At 43.2% G+C, this 25,301-nt stretch overlaps 1 protein-coding gene across 2 annotated transcripts in view; it reads left to right on the plus strand.

Moving 5' to 3' along the window:
• The window catches only part of LOC115175756 (RNA polymerase II subunit A C-terminal domain phosphatase), a 112,045-nt gene that overhangs the window by 28,403 nt on the left and 58,341 nt on the right, over positions 1-25,301 (plus strand). The window lies entirely within an intron of this gene.

Raw genomic sequence — 25,301 nt, forward strand, 5'->3', positions numbered from 1 at the left:
AGTGCTGTTTTTCCTGGTACATCCACTAATGTGTGCAGGCTGTGCACCTCCAGCCTCGAAGCTAGATAATGGTGTTTAGTGACGTCTGATGGCTGCTAATGTGTCGGGACAGACTCCTGGGTCCTCTCCAGCAGCCTTCTCTATATGTCTCAGTAGGGCTGTCCAGAGTCTGCCTGAAAAAAAAGAATCTGTCAGTTCTCTGCATGTTCAGAAAATAGAGTAATAGTAATGGCGTTTAACTCTGCCATGGTTCGTTGGACAAAGCATATGAGGAAAATGAATGGCGTTTTTGGATAAACGTGGAAAATCTGTGGTAAACACAGGTGTAGGAGATCTTATACATTTTGTTCTATGAGATAATCTTCATCAGCTAATGCCACTTTGTGAATTTTGAAGAGTTTATGTAGTTGTAAAATGCACAAAGCACATCATTCATAAAGATCTGCTGTTATCTCATAGGACAGAACATCTCCTAAGCCGGTGTTAACCTCAGCTCTTATTTCCTGCGTTTATTCCAAAACCCTATTCATTCCCCATTCATTTTTCCCATAGAGATGCCTGAATGAACCTGAGGTAACTTATTTCCAGGTTTTTGGGGCTACAAGCTGGCGCACTCTGACAAGGGACAATAAAAGTATTGTTCTTCTAAGTGAAGTTTCTCTACCTCTGTGTTGGCTCTTATGTTCTCTGCTGTCTGTCACTCACTGGTCTCGTGTGTTGTAAGACTGTGCTGATTGCATTGCTAATGATTTCAATTTTATTTAACCTTTATTTAACTTTTTAACTAGGCAAGAACAAATTCTTATTTACAATGACGGCCTACTGGGGAACAGTGGGTTACGTGGCAGAAGGACAGAGTTTTACCTTGTCAGCTCGGGGATTCGATCCAGCAGCCTTTCGGTTACAGGCCCAATGCTCTAACCACTAGGCTACCTGCCGCCCCAAATGATGACGGCACCACAGAGTTTTAATTGATTCTCCAGGAAGCCCAACTGTCAGTCCTCCTACATTTGGCTGGCTGGTAAGAGAAGCTCCTCGTCACACAACACGTTTTAACTGAATGGGCTGTTTAAAACGGAGTCTGTTTGATGCCTCCACGTCTGTTTTTGAGGTTGAGCTGTCTGGCGTTCAGCCATGCTTATTATTGACCCACACACAGTCAGACAGAAGTAATTTGTATATAAAGGCTAGTGTTTTATTGAGCTGTTCTAATCGGTATTCTGTCCCCTTACACTGGCTGAATGCCTCTAGTCGTTTTGTGGACATGTGGCTTTTGAAGTAATTTGGAGAAAGACGAGGTGAAAGAAATGAGAATCTGATGAATGATGGGCTGAATAAAAACAGGAGCGACGCTCATGATGGGAATCTGTGTGACGTTGACCTGGGTTTTATTATTGCCATCTAGAATATGACTGAAGGCACTTTTATGATACTCTTCTTTTATGAAGCTTCTCTCGCTCTCTCCCCTCTCCCTCTATCCTTCACTCCACCTCTCTTTCTCTGTCCCCCTGACCTTGACACTAGCACAGGTCAGACGGCTTGTTACGACAAATGGGTTCCAGTTATGAGTTTGAATCTGTTTTAGATATCACTGCGATTGGTCACGCTATGATTGATGAAGGGCTTCTTGTGAACCAGGAGACTGCAGAAAGGGATCATGGCTGTGTCTAGAATAGCACCCTGTTCCCTTTATTGAGTTTGCCTTTAGGTATGTCATTCAGAACACATTCTCTTTAGAGGGGTAACCTGAGCTCTGGTCAAAAGTAGTGCACTACATAGGGAATAGGGTGCCATTTCGGACACGCATCAAGAGAGACTGCAGACATTCACTCGGTCTGTTTATGAGTTCAGCTGAACGATAATGTTTGGTAACCCTGGTCGCCACGGTTCTGCACTTCTGCTGCTGCTGTGTCAGAATCTTCCATGAGGAGACTCTTTCTTTCTTTCTTTCTTGTCTTTGGTCTTTTTTTAGTTTAAAGTGTTGAGTGGAGGCTCAGGCTGCACCACAAATAAAATGCCAAAGCAAAACCTAAAGCTCTTACTTCTGTATTTTGGATTGGTACCCCTCTGTTTTCCAGTTTGTCTGTTTTCCAGTTTCTGTCTAAATCTCCTTTCTGAGAAGGTGCTCAGAAGGTCTGTGTGGGGATGTGGATCACTTTTTTTCACAATGTTATTACATTACGTCCATGAACCATGAGAGGCCTTCCCATCTAAGTACAATTTGCTCCTTTTTTGCTACATGCTTTTTGCATGTACAGATATCAGTAACAACTAGATGTTTAATGGTATATTATACATCCCATGTCCAATATCGTACCATGTTCGTTCATCTCCATGTCTCTGAAGTCATTTCAGTATGGCGTTACTAACCCGTTTTGTCCTAGTTCGCTGTGTTATCAACCCATCACAACTTCCCCATTCCATCCTTTTAACTGTTGTAGTCTGTTATCTAACATCACACAGACAGTTTTCTGTGTTCCCTCCTATTGGGTCTCTGAACCAGTTGGTTTGTTCTTACCAAGCTTCACTGAGCCTGTGTTAGAATGGTCATTAAGCCTCTCCCATCCTTCTTTAACGTAGCCCTTTTCTCATTCAAACAATATATCACCCTCCCTACAATCAAACGCGGGGAGGTTTGATAATGCTGTGGCGTTGCTTTGCGGCCCTGGTGCTGGGAGACTTGAACGTGCGCAACGCATCATGAAATCAGCAGATTATCAGGTATTGTGTAGTCCAATGTTTTAAGCCAGTGTCTAAAAACTGGGTCTCAATTGAATGTTTTTGGTCTTCGAGCAAGACAACGACCCCCAAACACACGTAAAAAAAGCTCCTGGGAATGTTTAGGAATAGTTGCTGGACTGTTCTGGTGTGGCCAGGGAAGAGTCCAGATCTGAATCACATCCAAAACCTATTGCGAGATCTGAAAACAGCAGTTGGTGAAGGGAACCACTCAAATATTGAAGAATTAGAGCAGTTTTCTGCCAATTGTCAGTAGAAAGGTGCACCAAGCTCATTGATGGCTACGAAAATGCATTTGTCTGCGGTTATCGTGGCCAAAGGCTGTGCAACCAAGTACTAGCTCCGGGGCGCCAATTTTGTCCATGACATTTGTGTCTTTTCCAAATGTTTACAATTAAACTTAAGTTTACAAAAAAAAAATTGGTTCCGCAATGTTAAATCCAATAAGATGTGGTGACCAATTTAGTTTTTTAAATGTCAACTTATTTTAGACTCTTGAGTCCTGCAGGAGTCCCGATTTTGAATATCAGTCTCTAGTATATGCCATACAGTTAGTGTTTATAGCAGGTAAATGAGTGGTCAAAAACATCCATATATCAGTAAGTCTTGGTGCCCTGTCACTGAGCTACCAGCCATTTTCATTACTGTCAGTAATCGGCCTGCATTGATGTGTTAAATATTAGTGGTTGGCCTGAGGGAAGTCAAACTATTAATGATGAAGTCAAATCTTACCTGATTTGACCAGACTTGATGTTGCCAGGGAAGCATGTTAGTGATGGATTACTACAGCCGACCCGAGTGGAGGAGAGTTTTATTAAGGCTGTTCTCAGCAGCATTTGGCATCAGGTCTGTCAGACAGGCTGAGGAATGGACTCGCTAATGTGGCGATCACTGATCTACAGGACGCTCCTACAGAGAGACGGGTACTGAGCTCCTATAGAAATGGAGAATGAGTAACGGGTCTATCCATCTTACACCATCTATCGTTCCTTAACGTGGGAGACGGTCAAGAAGCAGGGCTTGGTACATGTAACAGACAAAACAAATGCATGTGCTAAGGATGTTCAGGTTCATTTGCAATTCATTTACTTCTGTCTGTATGAGACAGGCTAACTCCCACGTGTGACCTTGAGTGGAATAAAATATTTCCCCCCCTATATCAAGCATTCTGGGGCGTTTTGCTACTTTGGCGGTCACCTAAAGGTTTTTTCATGGTAATCGATTCCATGGCGGCATTAAAACAATTGAATGGTCATTCAAGAGGTTCAGACCTGCCGTTGATTTTTCTATTGTGACTCAAAGGCCAGTCTTATCTGCTCACAAACCTCAGTTATCACTGTTGATGGAGTGCTGTGATTTGTTGTGTGATGGCCCATGAACAGGAAGGAATGTGGGCATTGTTTCCTAAAGACCAGCGGTGTTGTTGTGTAAAAGTGACATTTTGGATGGTAGGACTTAAAGCTCAGAGGGCTTTAGAAGCCAAACGCCAGAATTGTAGCAGACAGACACATTCTCCCAAACCGTAGCTGCATTATACTGTATATTTTTCAGTCCCTCCAGGATTCTGCGATTGCATAATTGAATGTAAAATCAACCAATCCACACACATTATGCGAGAGCTTGCAAGTTTGACCAATCACTGCACTTTTACCGCATAAAATAGTCCAATCAAAAGAGGGTTCGCAATTTTGAGCACTGTTACCAAGGGAAACCGCCCAATCAAACCACATATGAACAAAAGTTATTTTCCCCCTGTCAGCATGTGAAGCTGACATTTGATGACAGGCAGAACAATGAACAGGAATCCATCTCATTTACCAACAGTTGGCACAGCTGAAGACCGTGCAAAACTATTTCCAAATGTTTTACATCGGAGATGTGCAATTTGGAAGGAGGTGGGGTCCACAAAAAATATGAACTCATCTTGAGGGTCTGCAGTGGTTCGCGGGTCTGCAATTCTACACATTTTGTCATGGATCGAAGAAGACTTTGCAATTGTGCAACTAATTTTCTGAAATTCTACAAATTGTTCTATATGAAGGAGAGAAAGAAATGTTTGCAGTTTTTAATATGATATCTGAGTGAGATTGACTAAGGTAATCGGCATGACTAACGGAATCGGTAATTTGACGATAGTCTAGCCAGCTAATTTACCAATCTAAAATGATTTTAGCTGAGTGACATAAGAGAAACTGCTTATGCACAACCACATTTAGAAATTGCACCTTTTTGTATTCTACTATTGGAACTCTCAAGTGTTTTTTTATTTTAATTTTTTTTCACCTTTATTTAACCAGGTAGGCTAGTTGAGAACATGTTGTCATTTACAACTGCGACCTGGCCAAGATAAAGCAAAGCAGTGCGACAAAAAACAACAACACAGAGTTACACATGGAATAAACAAACGTACAGTCAATAACACAATAGAAAAATCTATGTACAGTGTGTGCAAATGGAGTAAGATTATGGAGGTAAGGCAATAAATAGGCCATAGTGGCGGAATAATTACAATTTAGCATTAACACTGGAGTGATAGATGTGCAGACGATGATGTGCAAGTAGTTCAGACCCCAGCTGACTTTGGAAATTGATCCACGTGCCTACAAAAGGGGGGTTGCCAGTTGCCCATCCCTATTTTACATGAACACAAGAGAAAGTCACTTCAAATCAGCAAGGCATGTGCAAAGAATGTCCGTACAGCCACCACAGCAGCGGAAGAATGTCCGTACACTCACCACAGCAGAGGAAGAATGTCCGTACAGCCACCGCAGCAGAGGAAGTCGGCAGATAACCATGGCCAAAGCGATAGCAGGGAAATCTGTGGTTGTGATGTGCAGTTTGCAAACGATTCATTCTTTTCAAACAACTATTTTTATTGACTCGAGAATAATCATTTATTCTTTTTGTTTGAACTGCTGGCCGCAATGAATCAATAAATCACAATGAAGGATTGAGCCACGCTCTCCGGCTGAGCACAGCGGCTTCAGAGACATTTTGCTGGACCCCAGGAAGAGTAGCTTCTGCTTTGGCAGCAGCTAATGGGGATCCATAATAAATACAAACTGTCTATCATATGTGCGTGCTAGATAATTGATCATGCTGCAGACAGCATCAAGACATTCTGCTTAAAATCGTACTAGAACTGAGCACACATTACTTCTTATTGTTTTATATGAAATTAACATAAACATTTTTTTATGTGAAATCGCTGCAGAATCAATCATTCTTTACAGCATATATCACAAAAAAAAAAAAAAACGTAAAAATCCTGGAGGTATGATTTTGTGCTTGTGTGTGTGTGTGTGTGTGTGTGTGTGTGTGTGTCATAAAGAACATATGGCCTAACTAACGTTCTCTTCGAAGTCCCCTCGAATCTCAGTCCAATGCTTATTCTGTCCCCTGTGTTTTAGCTGTGTATTTATTCTGCTCTGTATTAGATTGGTGTCCCTTAGGAGGTACTCTGTGTAGAAAGTGTTTTTCATGGTTCAGTGGTACTCCATTTTTCTTTCAGCAATATTTTTTTTAACTGGATTTCACAATTAAAAATAATGGATTTATTGTGAAGGTGTAGGCTATATTACATGGATTTATTCGACTTTTTTAAATGGCTTGTAGCCAAGAGATGCTAAATGTGTTTGTTAATTAACGGTCAATTACCATGAGACCGACTATTTATTTGCTTGACAATCACCGGCTGACACAATTTCGTGACAGCCACAGCCCTATGTCCAATCAACTGAATTGACCACAGGTGGACTCCAAGTTGTAGAAACATCTCAAGGATGATCAATGGAAACTGGATGCACCTGAGCTCAATTTCGAGTCTCGTAGCAAAGGGTCTGAATTTTTTTTAATACATTTGCAAACATTTCTAAAAACCTGTGTTCGCTTTGTCATTATGGGGTATTGTGTGTAGATTGCTGACAATATATATATTTTTATCCATTTAGAATAAGGCTGTAACGTAACAAAATGTGGTAAAAGTCAAGGGGTCTGAATACTTTCCGAATGCGCTGTATACAGGGTATAGGGTGCAATTTGTGACGCACACTGAGTCTTCTCTGTCAGGTAGGCTGGCTGCTGACTCACATTTAAAATGTCAGGGCTGGTTCCATCCCTGGGTGTCTCAGTTTACGAGAAGCAGCCAAATGTATACGGTTGCCTGGTGGAGTGTCGTATGCCAACTGGGTGACCTTTACTTTAGAACTCATGCAGCCTTGTTAGCACTGTGATAAGCGAGGCTTTAGCATTCTGCCATAAACCCCTGCTAGCAGTTATGCCGTCATCTGCTTTAGCCTATCTATCTGGAGTAGGTGAACTTTGTTTTATGTTCTTTGACCATTCAGCCTTGTTGGCTTCTTAGCGGTTTAGTTATCCAGCCCTTTAGCATTACGCCACAATTTCACTGTCCTTGTGGTTTGTGTCCGCCCTGAGATTGGAAGGATGGGAGTGCGATCCCCGGCCGAGTCATACCAAAGACTGTAAAAATAGGTTCCGGTGTGTCGCTGCTTAGCACTCAGCATTAAAGAGATATATTTGTGGTAAGGCCCTGCGATAGACTGGCGTCCTGTCCAGGGTGTGTGCTTGTACATCAAGCTGCCTCACGCTACAGAAACCGGAGAAAGGCTCCTGCTCCAGTAAGGCGTTCCGGCTTGCACAACCCAAGGCTCATGCAAGACTACTTAGCATTATGCCATAGGACACTGCTTGCACCTCCCGGCCATTAAAACTCCTATAACCCGGTTGGCGTTGTGTACCTGATCAATCCTACACTGCCTACAGTCATCCTATCTGTTCTGATAGGGTGTTTTAATAGCATGTAGTCGTGGCGGATCAAACATTGTTTTGTGTGTCAGTAAAACCCGAGGACAGACACCTTGTCAGCTCAGGGATTCGATCCAGCAAGCAATGCAGGTGTAGAAGCATGAGATGTAAGCATCTCACCAGTACGTGATCTCTCTGTGTCCTCAGAAGCTCTCGGGTTGAGTTCTAATCTGATTTGACTGGCTACAGCAGCAAGATTTCAAATACTATTTGAACCCAGGTATTTTTCCTCTGACTAATTAGAACTGTTCTGGACTGAGTTGCAGTATATCCTATGTTTTCATCCAGTCAGCCATGTCACTTGGCACATCTTGTGCTAATGAATGCTAACGAACTACACTGTCGTTATGTCCATCAAGGCCAGAGTTTCCCTTTGACTTACTGAGTGTTCAGTCCCTCTTGACTCCCTCAGGAGAATTGACTGTTACTGGTCGCATCACATCAGTTACCCAATGGTGAGTCAAGCTGCTCATTAGTCTATGTGTAATGAGGGGTACAGTTGAAGTCGGAAGTTTATATACATCTTAGCCAAATACATTTAAACTCAGTTTTTCTTGACATTTAATTCTAATAACAATTCCCTGTCTTAGGTCAGTTAAGATCACCACTTTATTTTAAGAATGTGAAATGTCAGAATAATAGTTGAGAGAACGATTTATTTCAGCTTTTATTTCTTTCATCACATTCCCAGTGGGTCAGAAGTTTACATACTCAATTAGTATTTGGTAGCATTGCCTTTTAAATTGTTTAACTTGGGTCAAATGTTCTGGGTAGCCTTCCACAAGCTTCCCACAATGAATTTTGGCCCATTCCTCCTGACAGAGCTGGTGTAACTGAGTCAGGTTTGGTGGCCCCCTTGCTTGCACATGCTTTTTCAGTTCTGTCCACAGATTTCCTATAGGATTGAGGTCAGGGCTTTGTGATGGCCACTTCAATACCTTGACTGTGTTGTCCTTAAGACAGTTTTGCCACAACTTTGGAAGTATGCTTAAGGTCATTGTTCATTTGGAAGACCCATTTGCGACCAAGCTTTAACTTTCTGACTGATGTCTTGAGATGTTGCTTCAGTATATCCACATCATTTTCCTTCCTCATGATTTTATCTGTTTTGTGAAGTGCACCAGTCCCTCCTGCAGCAAGCACCCCCACAACATGATGCTGCCACCCCCAGGCTTCACGGTTGGGATGTTGTTCTTTGGCTTGCAAGCCTCCCTCTTTTTCCTCCAAACATAACGATGGTCATTATGGCCAAACAGTTCTATTTTGATCCAAAAAGTACGATCCTTGTCCCCATGTGCATTTGCAAACCGTAGTCTGGCTTTTTTGGAGCAGTGGCTTCTTCCTTGCTGAGCGGCATTTCAGGTTATGTCGACATTGGACTCGTTTTACTGTGGATATAGATACTTTTGTACCCGTTTCCTCCAGCATCTTCACAAGGTCCTTTGCTGTTGTTCTGGGATTGATTTGCACTTTTCGCACAAAAGTACGTTCATCTCTAGGAGACAACGCATCTCCTTCCTGAGCGGTATGACAGCTGCGTGGTCCCATGGTGTTTATACTTACGTACTATTGTTTGTACAGATGAACATGGTACCTTCAGGCGTTTGGAAATTGCTCCCAAGGATGAACCAGACCTGTGGAGGTCTGGTTTTCTGAGGTGTTGGCTCATTACTTTTGATTTTCCCATGATGTCAAGCAAAGAAGCACTGAGTTTGAAGGTAGGCCTTGAAATACATCCACAGGTACACCTCCAATTGACTCAAATGATGACAATTAGCCTATCAGAAGCTTCTAAAGCCATGACATTTTCTGGAATTTTTCAAGCTGTTTAACGGCACAGACAACTTAGTGTATGTAAACTTCTGACCCACTGGAATTGTGATACAGTGAATTATAAGTGACAGTTGTTGGAAAAATTCTTGTCATGCACAAAGTAGATGTCCTAACCGACTTGCCAAAACTATAGTTTGTTAACAACAAATTTCTGGAGTGCTTGAAAAATGGGTTTTAATGACTCCAACCGAAGTGTATGTAAACTTCCCACTTCAACTGTATGTGTGTGTGTCTGTCTGAGACTGAATGATGAGCCAGGTAACACTGTCTGTCTGATGAGACTGACTGATGAGCCAGGTAACACTGTCTGTCTGCTCTGCCTGAGGAACAAGTGTTTGGTTTGAGTGTCTCCTCCCTTATCAGCTCTGTTCCAGGTCTCTGTCTGCCTCTCGCCTTTCACACCTCAGTACGAATTAGACAGATACAACTGCGCCTTCCTGTGATAAGCATCAGACAGACACAGCCTCGCCCACCCTCCCGGTAATGACCACCACTGTATAGTACTCCCTCTGATCTGGAGGAAAGGGAACATTTAAGCCACAATCCACTTTTCCCCTCGTTTATGCATTTTGTTCCCCTCCCCTTCCATCTTCTTCACGCAACAAAAATCTTTCCGACTGTCGTGAATAAATCATGAAAGGGAGAGCCAGACAGCTGAAGGGCGTAAATCTGCTCTGCTCCCAACAGCCTAACTTTCAGACTGCGTGCCGCGACTGATCAACAACGCTACAAAGATTGATATTCGCATGGGCTGACTACTCATACTTTACTCAGGGATTTTTGTTTGTGATCAGAATGGAGGTTATTCAACCCCCTCCGTTTTAGTCGTGGACAACAACAAAAAAAGGCTAGTACCTATTGAAGGAGTAGTTCACTATTTTACAACATGTTAGATGATTCCTCACCCTGAAAGTAGTCTATGGGTCAGGAGAAAAACCAAGCCATGGATTGGTTTTTCTTAAACAGCCACAACAAACTTCAGCTAACTATAGCCACCGCTAGCTTAAACTCAATGGTAATGATGGGGGCATTTTTTTAATGGCCAAATCACCTTTAAGAAACATCCAAACCATATATGGTGTTGATTTTGCTCATGGGGGATCACATGACCCAATCCTCCCATTTGATTTTTAGCTAGCGGTGGCTAAAGTTAGCTGAAGATTGTAGTGTCTGTTCAAAGGAAGCCAGACATATGGATTACAATTTATCCTGCCCCATAGCCTACTTTCAGGGTGAAGAACCTGACGTCATGTTGTAAAATAGTGGCCTACTCCTTTAAGGTCTATATTTCAGTGTTGAAGGTGGTCGTAGCATGGGGCAGGCTATGTCTTTTTGATTCATCTTGAACTTATACCATGATTGCTTAAATGCACAGTAACATGACAGCTGAATGTACACTAATGTTGTGGATGTGCAGTAGTTACTAGCTACCTTACAGACATAAGATTATTACAGTTCTTATAATGGTCTCTTATAGAGGTAGGGGGCTCCATTCACACATCACTGGGTTCTCACTATACCCTGTGCAACACTGTTGCAATTCTTCACATTTATTTAAACAGAGCTATATTACAAGACATGGATAGTTAGTGTTATGGCTAGCCAGTATTGCCAATTTGTTTCGGATTCTCATCAGAGCTGATGTTTTGATATCATTTAACATATATTTGAATACTTTCCTGATTTAATGTAGTTTCATCATGTAAGCCTGTTACTTGTGTTAAGTTATAATGGCAATGATAAAAAGCATGAAGTCTAGATATGTAAATTGCATGAGTGCAATGACAAAAAAACGTAACCTTTGAAGAGATACTTCGGGATTTTGACAATGTCTCTGCGTCCAGTATGAAGGAAGTTGGAGGTAGTTTTGTGAGCCAATGCTAACTAGCGTCAGCTCAATGACAGGAAGTCGATGGTAACAACTAGCGTGCTAGCTGTTACCATAGACTTCCAGTCATTGCACTAATGCTAGTTAGCATTTGCGCTAATGCTAGTTAGCAACTTCCTTCCTTAAGATGTGGTTGTAAAGTAGTGTAAGGCCAGTGATGATGCTAAGAGACTTCTTTGAGACCTAGTAGCACAACATCTAGTAGAACTCATCAGTCACCATGGTGATTCATGCTCACCCAAGGATCTCTCAATGCTCCAGGTTATTGATCACATAGTGACCAGATCAGTGGGGTCCGACCCTAGTGGACAGCCGTCTGACCTCTGTCTGACCTGAAGGAGAAAGAATACGGTCGCTACTTCACAACCAGAAATAACCCAATGAAGGCTAGACGCTAAGATGGTTTGCTATTAGCAAAAATAGGTTTAAATGGAGAAATGATTTTACACTGCTGCAGTGCTACGGGAGGGAATGGACATGACACAGCTCTTTCTTTACTTTGATTGATAGAATCCCATTATGGTTGAAATTAGCCAGCTAGTCCATGCTCTCTGTAATGAATGCTCTACCAAAATTCTTTCTGTGTACGTTTTTCGGAGGAGAACTAATTTTGTCAGTGTGAATCTGTCGGATGTTTGATTACACAACCAGACTTGATAATGATTCTTTAGAGTTCGTCCTTGTTTCAGTGGACGGCCAACTCCTCTTTTCAGCTTTCAGCTCTCGCCTTTTCAAACCAGTACAAAAGCCCAGCATGTCTAAGAGAAGAGCCAGCCTTGTGAAAAATAAATGAAAAACATGACCAGTGCTCAGAATGCCGTGTCCCCGAAAAACCGACACATCATCTGCCTCCAAGCGAATGAGAAGCCTTTATCTTTGAGATTAGTCTCATTGTATCTCCTCTCCGTACAGAACAGAAGGGAACGGGGCAGTCAAGGAATGTCTCCCCCGGAGTTGGTTGTAATGAGATGGCCATTGTGTCTCTGCCTTCACAGGATAGAGACAGAGAAGCTTTGGAGATTGGGCTACCGTGCTTCCCCTCGCCTCCTCTCTTCCCACCGTCCCCTCTTTTCCACGCTACCAACCGAATAGGAGGCTGCCAGAAAAGACATCAATGTATCACATTTGACAAGGGCCAGTGGGGGGATACAAATAATTCCGTATTCAGCATGGATCATCCAAGATTTCAATGTTTCTACAATGGGAAGAAAAAGCTTTTTGTCTGTGAAAATGTGTTGTTTCTAGCTTTCTGAGTAATCTCTGTAATCAGACATAATGAATGCCTGTGAGTGGCTCTCCCTCCCCTTCCTGGTTGGCTTTGTCCCAGCCGGACTAGGTTCAGATTGTTCCAGGATTGGGCTGTGTTCTGAGTTCCGGCCTAGGGACCAAGCCAGGCTGTACCAATCAGCCTATGCCAGCCAACCAACCTGTCAGACAGGCAGTGGGAAAATCTTGATCACTCTGGGTGCCTCTGACTGAAACGGGTCCCAGGTTGTGGATGGGGAATCATAGCAAAGCAGAAGAGTTTCCCATCACCTTGAGAAAAATAACAGACAATCCATAGACCAGTCGCCTGCCTGTGATGGTGGTGATGAAGAGTTTGAGGCTCTGTTCATGTGGTTTATTTGCCTACATGCAAACAGGCTGATTAGTTTTATTTAGATGCTGGTCTAAAGCCTCCCTCTGAACTGACCAAGCTGCCGGGGTCAGATAAGAGAGGCTGCTATTCCATGTGTAACGCCAAAGGCTCTTTAATCATTCTTCACTGTTGGGTTTATAACTAGCAAAGAAATAGTCTATGGAAAAAGTTTAGTGATTTTACAAAACACCTCCTATACACCTTGTCTTATTCTATCCCAACATCAATATTTTCCAATCAGTTTCCAGTCTCTAAAAGGACAAACCCAGCCATGACAGTCTCTCATGTTAACCCTTAACATCAAGCAGACAGACTTCACAGTGGATTAGAGCAGAGCCGATGCTAAAATACCACACCGCTGCATGTCTCGCCCCATAATCCTTTGTGTCTGATCAGATTGAGGTGATGGTGCTTGCTTTGTTCCTAACTCATTCTGACCTTTTTCCTTGTTCCACATCAGAAATCAGATGTCCTTTTTTAGGACTGACTGATGTGTGTTCAGGAGTAGATTTGTAGAGGTTTCACTTCCAATCACTTTAATCTGTTTCCCTGTAGGTGTTGGCTACAATTCTTATCTTCTCCACCTTCTAGTGTGTGTGTGTGTGTGTGTGTGTGTGTGTGTGTGTGTGTGTGTGTGTGTGTGCTGCAGAGAGTTTAAGCACAGATGGAACAATGAGAGATATTTCACTGGACGCATAAATGTGAAGCATCGTCTTGGCGTTTCCACTCACTACCACATATGGTAGTGAGAGGAAGCCCACTGGGAGCTGATGGAACGAGATGGATTTAGCCGACATTCTGCTCATTTTCATATCTATGAAACATTTGCTCTCAATACAGTTTTCTGTTCCCAAAACCATAATCTGCTATGAACAGAGTGGACTAATTTTTTTTTTTTTTTTTTTTGTAGACTTTACCCTTATGCAAAAGTTTTTAAAAATTGCGCTGTGTAGGAGTGCAAAGGCGAATTGAGTTATTGGACGCGTGCACTTCACAGAATAAGCGTTCCTTAATGGAAATGTGCAGACGCATGCTAGAACGCGCCAATAGGATCTTGCTAGCGCGTGCTTGGCTCTGCCCATCTCCTTGCTTGTTCTGCCCACGATGACTCCTTTGTTCTCATTGGAAACGACAGGCGGTGGTCTATCTTGGTTTAGTTCTAACTCTGTGGTATAAGTATTACTCTCTGATGACGTGTTGATATCTCTGTCCAAGGTGCTGAAGCTGGCCATACAGGGTTAGCTGTCCTCTCACAGACTAACCTCACACCAGTCTGAGTTATGTGAGGTTTGTACTGTAGGGTCAGTTGCCGTCAGTGATCAGTACATTTACAAAAGTCCCTGGGACGTTCCAGGCCACTCCATCACCAGGGGAGTGGCCTAACCCTAACCCTAACCATGAATATTCCCTCTCATCAGTTCCTCATTTACACAGTCCTTGGCAACCTGACAGCAACACTAACAGTCACTCAACTGTCTGTCCGGGCTAAATACTAGGAGGTGGGACTGTTTTGGAGCTGTTACTTGTGAGGAGGGAGAGGAAAGATGGCCCCTTTCTATACTTAGATGTGCATATTGGTATCTGTTTTAGTAGGTGTTAGATGTCAAGTCAATTAATCCTTGTCGGTTACATCTTTCTTTTGATTTTCTACAACTTTTCATTTTCACATAAACCCCATATTTGGGGGTTTTATCTGGTGTAACAGTCCTTACTTAACCTATAGCACTGCAGCTGCTTCCTTATTTCTCTTGGTAAAATGGAGAAAATAAGTTGTCCTGTGCTGTTCATCTGTGCCTCTTAACAAAATCCTATCAGACAGCCAGGCAGAGTTACATGCCCTTTAATTTCAGATATTTGTGTACCTCTGCACCTGAGAGCAGAGTCCCTGTGAGGGTTGGACTGGAATCTAAGAGCAGACAGACAAGACGATACTGAGCTGCTTTGACGATTTAACTTCTTTCTGGGGTAATTGCTCCGATCAGGATTGGACTGGCTCCAGGCTGCTCTTGGCTGTGTTACAGAGGAAGCCTTTGATCTGACCCTGACCCCGAGGAGCACAGTGAGAGGACTGATGGAGAGAGAAGTGGCAGTGGAGGTTTCTGTCTGTCAGACAGGCTCAGCTGTAGCGTGGGTGTCTGTCACCTCACTAGTCTCACTCTACCTCAGGTACATTTTCTTCTCTTCTTTCCCCAGTAAGTACTTGTTGCGACTGACAGGTGGTAGTTAAAACTTTCCTGAGTTTGGGGAAGTGGACAGTGAAATCTATTAAACGCCCTTGTAGTATCTAGTGTGATGCCCCTGCTGGGAGAAGCTCTTTCTTTCTGTGTCGTTTGGGAGTGAACTATAGGAGCTAAACAGAGAGACTGTGGGAGATTGTTTTTAATGAGTTTACGCTGCATGAAAGAGTTTGATTGTCTACGATAATTGTCTAAGCTGGCGACTTGCAATAAAACCATATGTTTCTTCCTCCCAGTATTTAGTGTTTTTCTATCAGTAATCTTCCCCTGCTCACATCAAGCAACCAATCATCTGGGCGGCCAGTAAAGGTTGTATAATCCCCTCAATGAAGTATGTTGACGTGTACATTTCCCTTTTAGACTGCTCAGGGCAGAATCTCTCTCTCTCTCCAATAACCTAGAGAAAACAGCAGTGGGCCAGGAAGTTGAGCTCTGATCGACTGACCCTCTGAATTCTCCTTGGCCAGTGTCAGTCAATCAACCTCTACCCAGTCAGTCTATCCACCTTACTATGTCTGTAGGAGAGTTCAATCTACCTCTACCCAGTCTCTCTGTCAGTCTTTGTCAAACCTCTGCCTCTAGCAGGAGTATTGCCCAGTCTGTGTGTAAATGGCTTAGCCAGTCCAGTCTCTTAACAAATAGCAATGTTTTTATCTCTCAGCCAGACTCCACAGTACTTCAGATTACCTCCTGAAGACATTGAAAACATTTCCCTCCATCTGAAAGGGTTTCTTTACAACTCCAAGGACAGCGTTTTTAAAGATGGTGTTGATTTGAGCCCCATTGTGAAGGAATCTCACCACCGCTGGCGAATGGATAATGATTTGACTTGCGTTAACGATGAGTCCTCTCCTCTCTCTGTGGCGCTGTACAACTGTGGCTCCTTCCCTTCAGCACACTCACCCCCCCACCCCTTCACGAGCCGAAGTTAGACATTAAACTAGACTCTCTCTTCCATCTTGAAGTTTATCTTTAGTCATCCATATTTCTATCGTAAATACAGTGAGGGGAAAAAAGTATTTGATCCCCTGCTGATTTTTGCCCACTGACAAATAAATTATCATTCTATAATTTTAATGTTAGGTTTTTTTGAACAGTGAGAGACAATAACAACAAAAAAATCCAGAAAAACTCATGTCTAAAATGTTATAAAATGATTTGCATTTTCGTGAGGGAAATAAGTATTTGACCCCCTCTCAATCAGAAAGATTTCTGGCTCCCAGGTGTCTTTTATACAGGTAACGAGCTGAGATTAGGCGCACACTCTTAAAGGGAGTGCTCCTAATCTCAGCTTGTTACCTGTATAAAAGACACTTGTCCACAGAAGCAATCAATCAGATTCCAAACTCCTCTCCAAGGATGTCAGGGACAAGATTGTAGACCTACACAAGGCTGGAATGGGCTACAAGACCATCGCCAAGCAGCTTGGTGAGAAGGTGACAACAGTTGGTGCGATTATTCGCAAATGGAAGCAACACAAAAGAACTGTCAATCTCCCTCGATCTGGGGCTCCATGCAAGATCTCACCTCGTGGAGTTGCAATGATCATGAGAATGGTGAGGAATCAGCCCAGAACTACACGGGAGGATCTTGTCAATGATCTCAAGGCAGCTGGGACCATAGTCACCAAGAAAACAATTGGTAACACACTACGCCGTGAAGGACTGAAATCCTTCAGCGCCCGCAAGGTCTCCCTGCTCAAGAAAGCACATATACATGCCCGTCTGAAGTTTGCCAATGAACATCTGAATGATTCAGAGGACAACTGGTGAACGTGTTGTGGTCAGATGAGACCAAAATGGAGCTCTTTGGCATCAACTCAACTCGCCGTGTTTGGAGGAGGAGGAATGCTGCCTATGACCACAAGAACAACATCACCACCATCAAACATGGAGGTGGAAACATTATGCCTTGGGGGTGTTTTTCTGGTAAGGGGACAGGACACCTTCACCGCATCAAAGGGACGATGGACGGGGCCATGTACCATCAAATCTTGGGTGAGAACCTCCTTCCCTCAGCCAGGGCATTGAAAATGGGTCGTGGATGGGTATTCCAGCATGACAATGACCCAAAACACACGGCCAAGGCAACAAAGGAGTGGCTCAAGAAGAAGCACATTATGGTCCTGGAGTGGCCTAGCCAGTCTCCAGACCTTAATCCCATAGAAAATCTGTGGAGGGAGCTGATGGTTCGAGTTGCCAAATATCAGCCTCAAAACCTTAATGACTTAAAGATCTGCAAAGAGGAGTGGAACAAAATCCCTCCTGAGATGTGTGCCGACCTGGTGGCCAACTGCAAGAAACGTCTGACCTCTGTGATTGCCAACAAGGGTTTTGCCACCAAGTACTAAGTCATGTTTTGCAGAGGGGTCAAATACTTATTTCCCTCATTAAAATGCAAATCTTTTATAACATTTTTGACATGTGTTTTTCTGGATTTTTTGTTGTTATTCTGTCTCTCACTGTTCAAATAAACCTACCATTAAAATTATAGACTGATCATTTCTTTGTCAGTGGGCAAACGTACAAAATCAGCAGGGGATCAAATACTTTTTTCCCCTCACTGTATAATGGTAGTTCATTCACTTGTGCTTCTTTTGTAAAGCAAAATTCTGCCAAGACAAACTGAGCCAGGGCTTCTGCCTTTAAACTAGAACCGTTAGTCCTTGAGGGACCCTTCAAGCATTCACACTGCAACGTTCTAACAGTGTAATTAATACATTTCATATATGCTATTGCTAAAATAATAATTTGCTTGTGTTCGTGAAGGTGTTAAGTTTCATTCGTTTGTTACTGTAGGCTATATGTAAAAACAAAACACTAGACAAACCACAAATTAAACTGTTAAAAAAATATATATTTGTGGAGTGCTTTTGTTACAGTATGCTTTCTGTTTCATAGTTGTATGTGCTGGAACATGGTAACATGGTAAATCAGCACAAAGGCAATGCTAGTCAATTATTGTCAGCTTGCGCTTACATGGTGTGTGTTTTCACGCAGTGGCGTCAGTTGGATTTCATTTAGCGGTTATCCCTTGTCCAAACAGTCGACACAAATCTTCACCACTTTCATTTGCATGACACACTTCCCACGAACACGTCGCTTGCAGGTGGTACAGGTCTCTTGGGTTCTGTTCTTTGTGCGCCTGGCACCGTCTCCTCCCCTGGAGCTGTGTGCAATTTTGGCTCGCTTGGAATCTTTGCTGCTGCCTTGGCCCTGGTTTCTCACGTAGCCCGTATGCCTGACTCATGATGAAGTCTCTCCTGGCCATGGTTTTGTTGATGCACTGCTTGAACAACACTTGTGTGTTGATAGCAGCCAAGTCAAGCTTGTTGTAGAACACCGCAACAGGCCAGCGGTGGGTGCCTGCATTCAGAGTACAGCCGTGCCATCTGATCCAAAACATCCAAACCAACATATGGAACAGAATAGAGGAGAAAACATTAGGATTATTTCCCCATAGGAAAACAACACGTGTTGTACAGAAGAGCATAATGCATTGCAGAACTGTATCTATATATGGTGACGCGTATTATGTACTATTGAGATACCTTTTGTTTGGTTGTAGTTCATAATAGTATCCGTTTTTCTTTGTGTCCCCGTCGACGGCAACTACCGTATGCGTGGTGATCACGATCGAAACGTTCTTTCTTGCCTTGCATTGGTAAAGTGTGAGCGTTTTCATTCTTCAGCACCGTTGTGGAGTACAACGGCTGTGCAGGTGCCTTCTTTTGCGCAGAGGGAAGGAGCTCGCTTTGTTCATGGTGCCAACTAGGCTTGTTTTATTTGCAAGAAACTTGGTCGCCAATGACAGTGAAGTGAAGAAATTGTCCATGGTGACATTTCTCCCCTTGCCAACTTAAGGTTCCACAAGTCTCATCACCACATTCTCCGAGACTTGCTCACCTGCTGCCCAATGTAGATCCCAAACGTTGCCGTCCCTTCCCCTCCTGTGTCACCGTCTCATTTGGTGGTGGCCCGGGTACCTGCTTGGTGTGTACCGTTTTGACTTTTTTGGCACTGAGGCTCAGAATCAGAAGAATCTCATCAGAGATGTCATGGTTAATTTCTTCCCCACCATCTGAGTCGTTTTCATCCAGATTTTGTAGCAACGCTAATGCAGCATGTGCATCCATTCGTCTTGGTCTTCTGGCCGTTGTAAATTCTGCACGCTCTCACTGTGTATGTACTCCAAGTTGGCCAGAGTAGACTGATAAAACTGCGTGATTTGGTGGACTGATATAGGGTAAATACCATTTTGAGATGAAAATAGATCAATACAATCTAATGGCCTGCCCTGTTCTTCATTCACAATTGGTGATTACATAATGCATCGTTCTTCCCCTTGCTCATCAACTTTCTCCCCCATCATACTTTACTTCATTTATTTAATCTGTTATATGTGTGAAATTAGTTTAGGTTCAGTTCGAGGCAATTATTGGGGGGATTATCAACTGGGCACGGCACCTTCATGTCCGGAGAAGGAGCGGCGCAGGCCCCACTGTCGGGAGAAGGAGCGGAGCAGGCCCCACTGTCGGGAGAAGGAGCGGAGCAGGCCCCACTGTCGGGAGAAGGAGCGGAGCAGGCCCCACTGTCGGGAGAAGGAGCGGAGCAGGCCCCACTGTCGGGAGAAGGAGCGGAGCAGGCCCCACTGTCGGGAGGAGGAGTGGCAACGGGGGAAAACCATTCAAATAATGACATGCCCTCCTTTAAACTGGTTTTAACTCCAGTTCTGTTTGTGACATTAGATTCTAACAACCACAGTGTGTTATATAGACTTATTTAGGACATGTCAAATTGAGGAAGGCATGACTTAAATGGCAGGGTAATAAAATAAATGAATTGATGAGCAGTCAAAATGACTGCTTTAGCGGTTCTAGTGTTGAAGAGACAGACCATATGGGACTATGAGACACACGGTACAGTACATTAGGTGCTCCGTCCTATCTGGCACAAGACACTAAATGATTAGGATAAATGTTTCAGGTTCCTGTTCTCAGATTACTATTGAGGAAGTACTTTATCAAACACATTTCATGGCGACACCTCACCAGTTCTGCTTTCACATGGTACTACTGGTGACACCACCCCAGCTGAAGGTATTATCACAATGATAATGCTGAACCTGGGAGTTCCCTGCAGCTCCCTGGGGATCCACTTGTGCCCCTGTTGAGCATCATGATCCATCAGAATCACATTCACTTCTGCCTATAGCAGCATATTATACGCTTTCTAAGGCCTTCTTTTAAGTCTTCTTTTTAGCCTGCGTCACTATACCGATAAGGGCTTGGTTAAGTGCTTGTAAGCATTTCACCTGTTGTATTCGGCGCAAATAAAATGTGTTTTGATCATGCAATTCATCCGTGATGTCCTGATATGAATTAGAAAGGTGCATTATGTGTAATGCGGTCAAGCCAGAGCTGACAGGTCTCATAACTCTTTGTAAAGCCATGCTGTTTCCAACCCCAAGGTTGTGTAGCAGTTTAGACAGCTCACAAACTCAAGATCTGCATGTAGTTTCCTATGAGTAATTTGCTTTGAATTTCATAGCAGGATTTTACATTTAGCCTTGGGTGGCGATTTTTCTATATCTGCCTCCTAATTTGACTCTTAAACATATATTTACAGCTCTCGTGTCTAGGAGTATTCTGATACTTTTCCTCTCAGTTCTGGGTCATTGTTCCTGTTAACTGAAGTTCATAAAGGAGACATGGACAGCGATGTGTGCCTCAGCCTGCTATCGTCTGCCTGTCTGTCAATCACTCTGATTGACATGTCCTCCGACCAATAACTGTGTCTCGCATTACAGGTTTGGCTGTGAGCCTTCCCAACTTTTTAAGCCCAATCGCAACACACTAGTAGACATCGGGTGGGTGCGAAATAGCACCCTATACCCTAACTGGGTCCTGGTCAAACGTAGTGTAGGGAATAAGGTGCCATTTCAGACGCGACCAGTGTTCTCTAAGGGATGGATCAAAGCGATGCGGTGTCGTCTAGAACATGTTCAGCTGATGTAGTTTTCTTCTTATAGACATTGACGGATCCAACTGATCTGTTCTGCTTGTGTTTCATCAATACACATCCATCCACACGTCTACTGCTTTTCATTCACGTCCTTTCATTAGAATTCAAGCAGACCGAAGTGAATTGACTGAAAGGAAATCGTAATGAGTCCAAGGGAGAACGAGAGGCGGGAAGAGCTGTACATCTCTTTGTCTGTGTGGGCGTCAGATAATTCTAAAGTCCTGCTGTCAATTATCATGTCTGTCTCTGTCTGGATCGTTGCGTTTGAATGGGCCAGTAACCAAGGTAACTCATGCAAAACAGATTGAGTCTTGAGGTGTGTGCGTACCTGGCTCATGGTCATATCTATACAGGGGACTGAAGGCAGCCTGACTGAATAGATTCTGAGAATGGAGTCCAACAAGTGGATACAAGCTCCAATCCATCTACACCGAACAAAAATATAAATTCAATATGTAGCAATTTGAGATTTTACTGAGTTACAGTTCATATAAGGAAATCAGTCTATTGAAATAAATTCATTAGGCCCTAATCTATGGATTTCACATGACTGGGAATACAGATAGATCTATATATTTATCGGTCACAGATACTTTTTTTATTTTTTAAATTAGGGGTGTGGATCAGAAAACCAGTCCATATCTGGTGTGATCGCCATTTGCCTCATGCAGCTTGACGCATCTCCTTCACATAGAGTTGACGAGGCTGTTGATTGTGGCCTGTGTAGTGTTGTCCCGCTCCTCTTCAATGGCTGTGCAAAGTTGCTGAAGCCTTAAGTACTCTGATGACATGGCTCTGGTAGGACTCTAATTCTTTTTTAAACAGACCAACAACCTTCAAGAATGGTGTCGGTCAAGTTTCCTCCACATCAATGTGGAAAAGACAACGGAGCTGATCATCAATGGCAACAACTTCCCAATGTCCCAACCACTGTCTCTGAACGACCGACCAGTGGAGGTGGTTGAGTGTTATAAATACCTAGGGACACAGTGATAAAGCTGAGTTTTACAGAGAACGCAGACTGTATTTCTTTTAAAGCAAGCCAACACCTGTTCTTAATCATGAAATGAAAGGGGTTTGGGGTCAGCCAGGATGTTCTGGAGAGGGTGTACAGCAGCTTGGTGGAGAGCATCCTCACGTTCAATATGACAGTCTGGTATGGTCATCTGAGCGTGAGGCGCAAAAGCAAACTGACCACAATAGTAAACACAGCCAACAAAGTAATTAGTTGACCACAGGCACATTTGAGTATTCTGTTCCACAAGGCAACCAAAAAAGAAGACACTGGCTGTCATTGATGACCCCTCCCACCCTCTACACCCTCAGTTTGAGAGGCTTCCGTCTGGCCGGCGCTTCAGAATGCCCATGGCCAAGAAGAATGTGTTGAAACATTAATTTGTTCCTTGTGCTGTCGGACTACTAAATACAAAGTAAATTGTATATGTACTTATCTATCTAGTGCAGTTGGGACAGTTGTGAGTGAATGTATATATGTCCTCTGTTAGTGTATGCAACATGATGGACTGACTGGTTTAAATGTGTCTGATGTCAGAATGTATATGTTTGTGATCCTTTTAATGAAGGTGATGCCAAAGAAAAATGTCCATCCTGGATGGGCAATAAAGTTTGATTCTATTCGATATTGCTGGGAACTGGAACACGCTGTCGATCCAGAGCATCCCAAACATGCTCAATGGGTGACATGTCTGAGTATGCAGGCCATGGAAGAACTGGGTAATTTAAGCTTCCAGGAATTGTATACAGATCCTTTCGGCATATGGCCGTGCATTATTATGTTGAAACATGAGGTGACCGTGGAGCACTCTGTTCACAACATTGACATCAGTAAACCACTTACCCACACAACGCCATACACGCCATCTGCCCGGTACAGTTGAAACTGGGATTCATCTGTGAAGAGCACACTTCTCCAGCGTGCCAGTGGCCATCTAAGGTGAGCATTTGCCCACTGAAGTGGGTTACAACGCCGAACTGCAGTCAGGTCATGACCCTGGTGAGGACAAAGAGCATGCAGATGAGCTTCCCAATTTCTGACAGTTTGTGTAGAAATTCTTCAATCTTTTTCAGCTGTCCGGGTGGCTGGTCTCAGACTATCCCGCAGGTGAAGAAGCCGGATGTGGAGGTCCTGGGCCGGCGTTGTTACATGTGGTCTGCGGTTGTGGGGCCAGTTGGACATACTGCTAAATTCTCTAAAACAACATTGGAGGTTGGTAGAGAAATTAACATTAATTTCTCTGGCAACAGCACTGGTGGACATTCCTGCAGTCAGCATGCTAATTGCATGCTCCCTCAAAACTTGAGACATCTCTGGCATTGTGTTGTGTGACAAAAGAGCATATTTTAGAGAGTGGGCTTTTATTGTCGCCAGCACGAGGTGCACCTGTGTAATGATCATGCTGTTTAATCAGCTTCTTGATATGCCACACCTGTCAGGTGGATATATTATCTTGGCAAAGGAGAAATGCTCACTAACAAGGATGTAAACATTTGTTCGTATGGAACATTTCTGGACGCTTTTATTTCAGCTCATGAAACATGGGACCAACAATTTACATCTTGCATTTTATATTTTTGCTTAGTATAAATAAACATTCAGAGCATTTTATGGTGTGCCTGTGGAGTGCCCTAACCTCTTTCTTCAGCTTCTTACTAAAGCTTCTAGGCCACTGGTGTAGAGCTGAATATGCATGGCAAATTACAGCAGAAACGGCAGTCCAAACCCTAGAGTCATCATTTTCTTAAGGCACTAACACTTTACTCTTCACTGGTGCGCTTCACTCATTCAGGGGTAGAGAGGTCAGTGCCTTTAGCCTGCAATAGAAAAGTTCTGAATTGCCTTTATATTCTGTCTTCACTGCTCCTCGTAATAGCGAGGCCTCCGAAATACTCTGGCTCCCTGCAGCCTCCCTTTGGTGTTCTGAGAGGCTGTGCTGCTGCTGCTGCGGCTTATTTCTCTCTGCCCTTATTACCAGTGGCGTAAAGTACTTAAGTAAAAACTTTAAACTACTACTTACAGTGAGGGGGAAAAAGTATTTGATCCCCTGCTGATTTTGTACGTTTGCCCACTGACAAAGAAATGATCAGTCTATAATTTTAATGGTAGGTTTATTTGAACAGTGAGAGACAGAATAACAACAAAAAAATCCAGAAAAACGCATGTCAAAAATGTTATAAATTGATTTGCATTGAAGTACATTTTAAGTAGATTTTAGAAATTCCATTTACTTTTGAGTATATTTAAAATAGACTTACTCAAGTCGTATTTTACTGGGTGACTTTTACTTGAGTCATTCTCTATTACGGTGTCTTTACTTTTACTCAAGTATGACAATTGAGTACTTTTTCGACCACTGCTTATTACTCACAGAAACATGACATTGTGTGAAGAGAGATGCCTCTGCAAAAAGACCATGGCTGTACCACAAACTGCACTATTTCCTTTGCATTGCACTGCTTTTGACCAGGGCCCATATGGTCTGGTCTAAAGTAGTGCACTATATAGGGAATAGGGTGTCATTCCGGACACACACCATGCTGGTTCTGGGGAATATATTATTAACCACTCTGATGTTCTGAACCACGTTCTGGCTTCTGCAGGGTAGTGATTTGAGCCCATCACAAGGCAACTGTTTGGGCACAGCCACACTGCCCACTGCAGGTACAGAGATGGGTTAAGCTGAATGTATTCAAGTTAGGCATATGGTTTTGCAAACAACAGGAGCCTGTTTGGTTGTCTGTGACTGTCTGTTCAAGGATTACAGTGGTTGTGTTTATCAGCCATTTTAATAAAAGCCAGAAACCATTGTATTTGTTTTGTCAGTCTCTGTAATCCCTATTGATCTCAGCATGACTCTCCTTGGGGATTTTGGGGTTTGTTGGTGTTATTGCGAATGCCGTCTTGCCTCCGAGGGACCAAACACAGCCAGAGGAGATGACTGCTCTGCAGGGTTCTTATTGACTCAATGCCGTGTTTGGAGAAGGTTCTGTGATGTGAGGGTTTACATTGATTTTAAGTTGTCAAAAATATTTGTTGATGAAATGCGCTTTAGCGGTCAAAGAAATACGTGTTGATGGTAGTTGATGCTTGGTTTGACATT

Source organism: Salmo trutta, chromosome 36 (assembly GCF_901001165.1).
Source record: "Salmo trutta chromosome 36, fSalTru1.1, whole genome shotgun sequence".
Lineage (NCBI taxonomy): Eukaryota > Metazoa > Chordata > Actinopteri > Salmoniformes > Salmonidae > Salmo > Salmo trutta.